This window comes from Enhydra lutris, unplaced genomic scaffold, assembly GCF_002288905.1.
Source record: "Enhydra lutris kenyoni isolate GAN:26980312 unplaced genomic scaffold, ASM228890v2 scaffoldscaffold6, whole genome shotgun sequence".
In the NCBI taxonomy this organism is placed as follows: domain Eukaryota; kingdom Metazoa; phylum Chordata; class Mammalia; order Carnivora; family Mustelidae; genus Enhydra; species Enhydra lutris.
The window spans coordinates 5,070,375-5,081,193 of NW_019154090.1; positions in this window are offsets into that span (position 1 = coordinate 5,070,375).

Genomic DNA, 10,819 nt, shown 5'->3' on the forward strand with positions numbered 1-10,819 from the left:
AAAGGCATCAAAATGTTAAAAGTAGTGTTTCTGGGCAGTCAGATTCTGGATACTTTCCACTTTCTTTCTCCTTATAATTTTCTGTTTTCTCTATTTTTTTCCCATGAGCATGTATTGCTTTTATAATTGGGGGCGAGTAGAGATGTAAAAAATGATTTAGCTATTTTCATTTTGAAAAATGTACAACTCGCCTTCTGTACTTAAAGATAAGTCCTGGGCACCTTCTCCATCCCCGGATCGGAGTCATGCTCTTCTTCATAGTTGCTGCACTTTCTCTCCAGTATGGAGGCATCGTTACCGAGCCGGCCGTGCCTCTGGGATTGGTCAAGGGGATGGGATGTCACTCCTGTGATTCTTTGTGGGTGCGGCCACACTGATGGCCATCATTCCCCTGCTTGCCTTCTGTGGTCAGGCCCGGTCCCGAGGCTCTAGACTCCGGCTCTTCCCACTGTCTTTAAAGAAAGGAACGGCCCAAAGTCCCATATCTCCAAGCTTATCGATTCGACCAACAGCCCGAGGGAACTCGGGAGCTCGTTCTTTTCCAGCCCCATACCTTGATTTCAGATGAGACTGCAGCCCCAGCCCACACTGGCCAGCTGAGCCATGCCCAGACTCCTGACCCGCAGACACTGTGAGCTACTGAATGTGTGTGTGTGTGTGTGTGTGTGTGTGTGTGTGTGTGTGTTTAAGATTTATTTATTTCAGAAAGAGAGAGTGCATACATGCATGCATTGGGGGAGAGGTGGAAAGGGATACAAAGAGGGAGAGAGCTTTTTTTTTAAGATTTTATTTATTTATTTGACAGAGAGAGATTGAGAGAGACCGAGAGAGCACAAGCAGGGGGAGAAGCAGAGGAAGAGGGAGAAGCAGGTTTCCCACTGAGCAAGGAGCCTGATGTGGGGCTCGATCCCAGGAGCCCGGTATCATGGCCCGAGCCAAAAGCAGACGCTTCACCGACTGAGCCCCCCAGGTGCCCTGAGATGGAGCGAGTCTTAACTGGACTCCCACTGAGTGATGTGGGGCCTCAGCCCATGACCCTGAGATCACAACCTAAGCCAAAGTCAAGAGTCAGATGCCTAACTTACTGAGCCACTCAGGTGCCACTGAATGTGTGTTGTTTTCAGCTGCTAAGTTTATGGTAATTTGGTGGACAATGACAAAAAAATTAAAAGAAATTCATTAATTCGTTCCTCCAACTCAGTTCTGCTAGATAGAGCTGCTAAATACAGCAGATGAAAATGCAGGATTCCCAGTCAAATCTGGGTCTCAGTTAAACCACAAAGTGTGCTTTAGGATAAGTATGTCTTATGTAATATTGGGGATATATTTATATTAAGAAAATCTCCACTGTTTACCTGAAATTCAAATTTAACTAGGCATCCTTTATTTTATCTGGCAACTCTACCGCTGGGCCTCACAGAGAAGATACAGAGCGGAGAGCTGCGCATACCCTTAGCCTCTGCGGGAAAGGCCCGTACAGGAAACCCAGGGGGTGCCCCGAAAACAAATCCACAAGGCCTGTTTGGCAAAGATAAGAACTAAGTCCCAAGGTCCTTCTTTGTAACCCCAGATTTCCACACCATTTCGCTGCCCCTAAATTGAAAGTTCTCTTCATTTTGCCTGTCCTGGGCCTGCACCTGCCCAGGACACACCTCCAGGATTCCCAGCAAAGGACAGTGGAGGGCTGGAGCTCTTCACACTTAATGCTCTCCCATCGCATGGAGAGAAGCCGCCCCTTCCCAGTAGCTTGGTTGAGGGCTGGAGTCTCTGGTTCTTGGCACCAAGTTACAAAGGTAAGAAAGAGGTTATGGCCTAGTAGGAGACAGGAAGGAAGGAAGGAAGGAAGGAAGGAAGGAAGGAAGGAAGGTGGGAAGGAAGGAAGGGAGGGAGGGAGGGAGAGAGGGAGAGAGGGAGGGGACAGGGAGGGCGGGAAGGGAGGAAAGAGGGATGAAGTGGGAAAGAAGGACTGGACACAGTCAGGAAGAGAGGAAAGGATTTCGTACATGTGCAAGAGTCCGTGAAAGCGTGGTTCATAGTGGCCAAATGCCGGGAACAGCGCAGATGTCCCCGGACAGGAGATGGGGAAACACGGGCGTGCGTCCACACAATGGAATGCCACCCCGCAGTGAGGGAACAAGGTACAACACACCCAAGAACCGAAGTGAATGTTGTCATCGCAGTGTTGAGTGAAGAAGCTGGACACACAGACAGGACGTGTCGTAGGATCCATTCAGCTCAAGTTCCAGAGCCACCAACGTGATCTCTGAGTTAGAAAACAGGCTGGGGGCTCTCCCTGAAGGGGAGCGGGTGACCTGCGGGGGCACAGGGGTTTCTGAGGTGCTGGTCATGTCCTGTTTCTCGCCCTGGGGGCTAGTGTGTTCACCTGGTGAAAATTCACTCGCCATGTACGATTTGTGCGCTTTTCTGTATGTATGTTATACCCCGATAAATAATCACTTTGTTAAAAAAGGGGAAAAAAGCTTTACTAACAGGTGAGCGGATAACTGAGCGGGGCACCTTCACAAGGAGGAGAGCTACCCAGAAATAAAAAGCAGTCAACTATTGCTACTCACAACAACATGCACAAATCTCAAAATAATTATGTTGAGTGAAAAAAGCAAGACCAGAAAAAGCACATACTGTATGATTCCATTTATACAAAACTCTAGAAAATGCAAAGTAATCTATAGTGACAGAAGCAGATCAGTGGCTGCCTGGGGGGTGGGGGCAGCAGAGAGGTTACCAGGGGGCACGGGGAAGCTTCTAGGGGGGCCGGAGCCTCCAGTATCATGATTGCGACGAGGGTTTCATGAGGGTGCGCAAAGGTCAAAATTGATCAAACTGTACATTTTAAATATGTGCGTGTCATCTCATGTATGTCAACCCCTCCATAAAGCTGTTTTTTAAAACAGATGGGATGTGGGGGTTAGAGACGGGGGGGTATCAGGGGGACCCCAGACTCACGGACCAAGGAAGTGAGGAGGTGGATCCTTTGTCATGGTCCTCCTGCACTGCCCCCACGCCACCCCAGCTCCTGGAAGGTGGGGTGTGTGTCTGTGTTTGGGCTCCATTGGCCCCTGGCACTCAGCACAGGGCCAGACCCAGGGAGGACCCGCACTGTGTGATGTGTGCTGACCCCCTGGGAAAGGGAGATCTCTTCTAAAGATGCGTGTCCTTTGTGAGGCCTAGCCCCTCCTGCCCATCTCTGGGGGTGCGTTCGCCCTTGTGTGTTTCCTTGGTTAAAGAGTCACCCAGGGGAGACCGGGGCAGAGAACAGAAGAAAGTCGGGAAGCTGGCATCATGAAGCCCCTACCGTGTCTAGGAGAATAGCAGTGGACATTGGCTGGGTGACTCCTCCTTCCCGTGCCACCACTCTGCCTGCCTCTGCTCCCTTAGCGCCCAAACACCCTGACAAGGTCTGCACTGCTCATCTACACATTGTCCAGGTGAGGAAACAGGTGTGGGGGTCACGAACCCAGGCTCCAGAGTGGTGGTTCTCAACCTGAGCTGATTTCACCCCCAAGTGAGGGTTGGCCGAGTTACTGGATAAAATTATAGCACAGCCAGTTAAAAGTGAACAAATAACTTTTTAATAGAAGTGTGTCCTAAACATCGAATGGACGCACTCACGCTAAAAATAATTCATCATTCACCTGAAATCCAAACATAACTGGGGTCCTGTATTTTGTCAGGCAATCCTATCCCAAGCAGATACGTGGCGATGCGTGGAGGCACTCGGGAGTGTCCCAACAAGGGGACACGGCTGCTGGCATCTGGTAGGCAGACACCTGCTACACATGGGGACAGACCCCACCACAGTTTCATGGCCCCAGACGCCCATAGTGACAACACTGAGCCACCTTGATCAAGAGCCAGACCCCGGGGGGTGGGAAGGGGTTTGAAGTTCCGGATCTGCCCTGTGGGCCAAAAAGAGGCTGGGGGGTGGGGTGGAGACCAACGCCAGATCACGCCTCCCTTGGGAAGCTTACAGACGAGAAGCAGAGAGCTAACCTCCCCCAGAAAAGAACAGGCCGATCGTCGTGTGCCTTGGACACGTGTGTCACACGGTCGCATTTGTGGGGAGAGGGTGTAAAACGATCCACGGGGGTCTAAAAATAAATAAATAACTAGAGAAGCCCGAATTAGCCGTCTGATGGTTTTAGCATGGAGAGTGGGTACAGCTTGCTCCTAGCATCCCGGTTTCCTTGGATACGTTGGCCGAGCATTAGCTGTCTCAGGCCAAAAATAAAAGATTTTCGAGAAAGAAGCCACAGGACGTTGCCGCCACGGGCTCTAGAGCTCGCCTGAGCTCCGGGACAGAGAAGTGCTGCATTTTCCTCCTGTTGCAACACAGTGCACTGGGTCTGAGTTCACATTCTGCCCCACGTCATCACCGGGCGGTTTTGAGCACCTTACTGAACTTCCCCAAGGCTCAGAGGGGTTGCCATCTCAGTTCAGCAAAAGGCAAAATGCTCCTGGTCTTGTAGGACGGTACAAGGTGTTGGGCACACGACAAGCAGAGCAGGACCCGGCACCTGAGAGCCACCTCCAATGCTGCTAGAGGGGATGGGGCCCAGGCGGCCAGCATGCACCCCGAGACCCGCAAAGATGGCCGTTGGCCAGTAAAGGAGACTCACCCCAGGGCCCCATCCTCCCAAGCCCACCCTGGCTGGAGCTGAGGGGTACGGAATGGTAGACAGGCCTGGACCGCCTCACCTGTACACTTTACCCATTTCTGCCCCCTCCTGCCCCCCACGCCAGCCCGAGTCTACAAGCTTAGCCTCAGACTCTCCTGGGGGATCTGGCGCTGGTCTCCCCAGGGCTCTGATGCTCTGCACACACTCCGGGCCAAAATGGCAGCAAAAAGGAGGAGTCATAATTAATATTCAGCCCCTAAAGCAGTGTTCTCTGCCCTGGCCGCCCATCGGAACCTTCTGGGGGCTCTCCAGGTCTGGGCGGCCTCGTGGACCAGTCAGAATCTGAGACTAGACCCTGGGCATGGGATTTTTCAAGCTCCCCAGGTGACTCCAGTGTGCAGTCCTGATTGGGACCCATTGTCCTGGGTGGTGGGATTTTGGGGCGGGGGGGTTGGTCAGCCAACTTTGTCTTAAAGGGCTAGGGAGGGAATATTGCCTGTTGCTTGGGCCATAAGGTCCCTTGCAACTACTCATGTCTGCTGTAGCCAGAAAGCCACTGCAGACTATAAGTGAACATGTCTGGGTTCCAATAAAACTTTATTTATGGACATAGAATGTGAATTTCATGTAATTTTCAGGTGTCATGGGATATTATTCCTTTGGTCTTTTTCCAACCAGGTAAAAAATATAAATACCCCTCTCAGCTGGGAGGGGTATTGATATTTTTTAAGTGGTGTTGGGCTGGGTTTGGCCGTGGGCTGTTGGGCTGTCATCAGCCACGCCCTGGTCTGGAAGAACCAGGTTTAATCTTTTAACTCGTTTTTTCATTGAGCATCCACTATGCACCAGAAACTGTGCCGGATCCTGGGGATGCAGCAGGAGGCACCACAAAGTCTCTCTCTCTCTCTCTTTTTTTTTTTTTAAAGATTATTTGTTTATTTATTAGACAGAAATCACAAGTAGGCAGAGAGGCAGGCCGAGATTGAGAGTAGAGGAAGCAGCTTTCCGCTGAGCAGAGAGCCTAATGCGGGGCTCAATCCCAGGACCCTGAGATCATGACCTGAGCCGAAGACAGAGGCTTAACCCACTGAGCCACCCAGGCGCCCCCAAAGTCTCTTATAAGTAAGAGAGGGTCACATTTTCAGCTCTGAACAACGCAGGGAGGGGAGTGTCAGAGCCTCCTGCGATGAGCGGTGCCGCCGCCGTCAGTCCGAGACTAAACGGAGAACAGAGCTCGGATTTTGTGAACTGGTCTCAGAAGCTCCCCTCTCCACTGACCCCTGTGAGCCCGGCCCTGTGCGGGCTGCTGGGATGGGACACACAGGGAACACGATCCAGCTCCTTCCCTCCTGTGGAGGAGAATCAGCCCTGAACTCTGGCTTTGAACTTCTCAGCATTGCCCAAGAAGTCATTTTTCTTCTTCCACCCACTTTACAGAGGAGACCACTGAGCCCAGAGACATGAAGTCATCTGCCTAAGGGCCTCACCTTGATGGGTCCCTGCTCTCAGGAAACCAACCCCACCGAAGGAGCTGAATGATCCAGTTTCCAAATAAGCGAAACCGGCTCAGGAAGCCCACAAGGCGCCCCACACCTTGGGGCTGGGCCTGCCCCACCCCCACCCCTGCAGCCCTCGCTTCACCCAGTCCAGAGGTGCTTGTCGGGAGCCCAGCACAGAGCCCCTTATATTCTTATTTATTTTCAGTGTTGGGACTTTCAACGACAAATCGTGCATGTACGTCAGTATTTTTTGTTTTGTTTTGTTGTTGCCAGAAGTATAAGCCCTCTGCTTCTCCATTTGTCTCCAGTTTCCCACCCCAAAGGCATTCCTTCCAGGCAAACACACTTGCTTCTTCTCCCTCCCTCTCCACTTCTCTCTGGGTCAGCTTGGGGGCGTTTCTAAGCCCCCTCACACACGTGGGTCCTGGGATTGCAGGAGCGTGAAACCAGGAGAGGGCTTTTTCCAAGCTCATCTCCTCCAGCTTCTCAGTAACTCCTCAGGGTGGGTCCTTGTGATCCCCTGCACAGCTGGAGAGGCTGAGAGAGGTGGCGACCAGTGGGGTGACCCGCCTTCTGTGTCCCGGCTGACTGGCATCAGAGCGTGTGTGGATGCTCACCCAGACCTGGGCTCTTGCTCTAGGGGTGCGGGAGGTGTGACCTTGGAAGCGACTCCCACCCGTTCGGTGTTGATGGACTGGCACAATTTGTTTCCGGGAGTGGGAGGAGACCACCCCCCCGCCCGGCCCCGTTAGTAACTTCTAACCAGCCAACCAGCCGGGAACATCTTGCAAATTACTCTCTGCAACCAGCATCGTTTCATACACGAAAGAACTGCTTAATGCCAGCAAAATGGGAAACGTATCTATCCTCGCAAAAAGTTCACGCCCCCTCCCTGTGGGCCTTTCACGGTGGCCCAATGGCAATGTCACCCCTGACCTGAGGCAGCGCCAACCCTGAGTGGGACAGTCACCAGGCAAACTTGCTTCCTGGACCTCATTCTTCTCATCTGCAGAATGGAAGGAAACATGAGCACTGTCCAGAGCAGTTTAGCAAGTTGCCAAGCAGGTCACTAACACCATGGGGCCTCCCATGTGACACCGGCCACAGGGCATGGGCAGGAGTGTGGGTGAGAGAGTGCGGGCACACAGCTCTTGAGACAGGCTCACAAGTGGCCGTTACCACGGCTGGGGGTATTCGTAGGGTCCGTGTTACTATTACTGCTGCCTTTGCTGTTGTTGTCATGATCATTATCCCCTTGCCCCAGTCTTGACTTCTGATTCCAAATCCAAGTCCTTCCATTCATGGGTGAGAGCATCAGTTTTAAAACAACAGCCTGGATTCGAATCCTGTCTCTGCCCACTGGGCCTATGACCTACCCATTCTGGGCGTCAGATTCGACGTCTCTACAATGGGGACAACCGTGAGGTCATAGGATTCTGATAAGGATCTTGTGAAATAACTCAGGGAAGGACCTCAGAACAGCACCCGGCACCTAAGAGGAACCAGTCTGAATCCCTGTGATTGTTGAAAGCCTCTGGCTGACCGCCGACCCTGCACTCTTCCCAGGACGCCCCTCTGCTCTCCCCACCCTCCTCCGCGCCCCTCCCCCCAAGGCTTTGACGGAGTGATTTCAGGACCGGCATGTCAGAGGGACAGGCTGTCCTCGGCCATGAACACAAGGGTGTGGACCGGCTTCCACAAAGGCCAATTGAGACTCTTCCCAAAAGTAACCAGACCTTCCAGGAAACAGAGAAAGCCCTGTCCATCTGCCCTGCAGGACAAGGAAAAAGCCCCAAATATCAAACCAGGAAAGCAGTTCGGCTGCTGGCTGGATCCTCCGAGACCCTGAAGCCTCACCAGACCAACGGGCAAGGGTGGTTCCAGCCGGAGAGGCGGACACGGCCCTCCCGACTTCTGACAGCTGTTTCCTGTCTCCACCTGCGGGCTGCCTCAGTCGCTTTGAAGGCTGAGACCGCGCCGAAGAGGGCCAAAGAAATGGTGCTCTAAACCGGGGGCCAGCAGAAGGCCTATTTCCCTCCCTGGGGAGGAGGGCTCTGTTGGGCGGACGCATTCACTCAGTAGCTACACGGGCCGTCCCTGTGCTGCGGGGTCCCACAGCAGACAAGCCAGGCAGGTCCCTGTCGTCACGGGGCTTACAGCTGAGGGAGGCAAAGTTGGCCACAGGTCAACAAGGACACACACAGATACAGTTCTTGCTGGTGACCCAAGGGAAGAAACAGGGCGTAGGAGCAGGACAAGGCAGGGGCAGGGTGGGGAAGAAGTCTTCCAAGGGAAGGGAACATTTGTGCTGAGCCTTGAATGGCAGAGGGGACAGCAAGAGCAAAGGCCCTGGGGTGGGGTGGTCATGTCCAAGGCCACACGTCTTTGGGTATAGAGAAGGAGAAGCAGGAAGAAACTGGGCTGGCCAGGTGGCAGGTGGGTTTGGGGCAGCCGGTGCAGGCCTGTGGACTTTAGTCCAAAGCCGGGGGAGGTGTGCAAAGATTTCAACTGCCTCTCCCAGATGACTCCTCACCTGGTTCACCTGGAGGCATTTGGTGGATGGGCTGTCTCCTCTGATTTGTCTATCAGTGGGAGAGAGGTGATCTTCCCGTCCAGGGTCAACAGGTTTGGAACTTCACGTTGCTTTGTCAGGCTTTGGGAAAGAAGAAAGGTGTGAGATTTGCAATCCAGTCCAGAGTGAGCGTCTTGTGTTTTTGCCTGTTTCCCTGACAACTTCTGCTCAGAGGGATGAGCAAAGAATCGGAGTGCGGGGACTCAGGAGTCTGTTGTGATCGCCAGACTCCGTGCTTCCAGCGGTCAGGGTCTGCATCTGTCCCGCCCCAGACCAAATCAGAAGAGACCCAAACACTGAATGAACTCGGGGAGTGAATGGTAAAATTATGGCAGACCTCGTGGCTGTACCTTCTTCAGAGAAAACTCGCATAGCCCTTCCGAGATTCTAAGAAGCAATCAAAGTGCCACAGATTCAGTAACTTTTCTAGGAAAGGGAGCAAGCCCTGAATTAAATGTACCTGCCCGCTGTGGCTTATGGCCCAGTTTCACAAACCTAAGACTGCTCACTTCTGGGAACAGGAAGGTACCAGGTTGAATTGTGTCCCCCCAAATTCAGGTCCACCCGTAACCTCAGAATGTGACCGTATTTGGAAACAGAGTCTTTTTGGGTACCATTAGTTAAGATGAGGTCAGACAGGATTTTGGCAGGCCTTCAGTCCAATGGGCTGGTGTCTTTATAAGGAGGTCACGTGAGGACAGAGGCAGAGATTGGCTATATCTCTGAGCCGAGGGATGCCAAGGATGGCCAGAACCCCAGAAATGGGAGAGAGGCTTGGAGCCCCAGAAGGAACCGGCCCTGCTAACATCGGGCTGCTGGATGTCTGGCCTGCCGAGCTCTGTTGCTTGAAGCGGCCCCGAAGACGAGATGCTTGATTTTCCAGATGCCTCATGGTTGCTGAAACTGGGAACCAGCCGTGCTAGCCGAGCATCAGAGAGAGCCCCAGATCTTTTGCAAACGCTCACCTTGGTGGCTTAGAACAACAGATATACCTTCCCTCACAGCTCTGGAGGCCGGAGCCTGAAATCGGTATCCCGGGGCCAAAATCACAGTGTCTCCAGGGCTACGCTCCTTCCAGAGGCTCTAGGAGAACAGCTATGGGGGGCTGTCGCCGCTCCCTGGCTCTTTCCGAATCACTCCAGTGTCTGCCTCTCCGTGCAGTCGCACGGCCTTCTCTGTGTCCATCTCCCTCTGTCTGACGCGACCATGGGTATCAGGCCTGCCTGGATAATCCAGCAACTGCCCAACTCAAGACCCCAACTTCACGACACCTGCGAGGAGTAAACGAGCTCCACAATTTCCAAAACGAGTCCACGGTTCGCTTTCTCAATCACTTGACCATCCTAGAGTCTCTCCAGCGACATTTGAGAACAGATCCACCACAGGCCCTGTCCCCAGGGCCCAGAAAGGAAAGAGGTGAGCCCCAGGAGCCAGCAAAGGGTCACAAAGAATAATTGTCCCTTCCACTTCCTATCACGAGACCCACCTCACAGGCCATGTCAGTGCCAAGACAGTGAATGAAGGGAGTGGGCGATGGGGAAACTAGTCCTCTCCTGGGGGGGGGGGGGGGGGGGCAGCACCTGCTCAGCTCCCCCTGGGTATGGTCTGATCTTTGGGTTGACCAGGAACAGCCAGAAATGAAGGTCCGTCCAAGTGAAATATCTTCATTATTAAATAAGCAACTACTTCTAAAAATTTGCAGTGTTCTATAAATCAAGCAAGACACAGCCAATGGGCTGCCAGCCCCAGCGTCTGCTGTGGACAGAGGCTATCAGAACTCAGCCAGCATCTGGGAGGGTGTTCTCTGGAGCAGAATGGGAGGAAGGTCAACAGCTAAGACTCTGGGGACAATGGACTTGGGTTCAAATCCACCCCTTACCAGCTGTGGGACCTCAGGCACGCAGAAACCTCCAAGTCCTGGTTTCCTTAGGTGCAAATGGGGCCATAACGCCAACCTCCTGTGGCTATTGATAATTGAGATGCTCGGGGCAGGAAGCCCAGAGCACGGGCCTTCCCAAAGGGAATGTGTTATAAGGATTGTGCCTTATGGCTGTGTTTCTGAAATGCATTTTTTCCTAATTTAATCGCTCAGACATTTGGATGCAAACTGC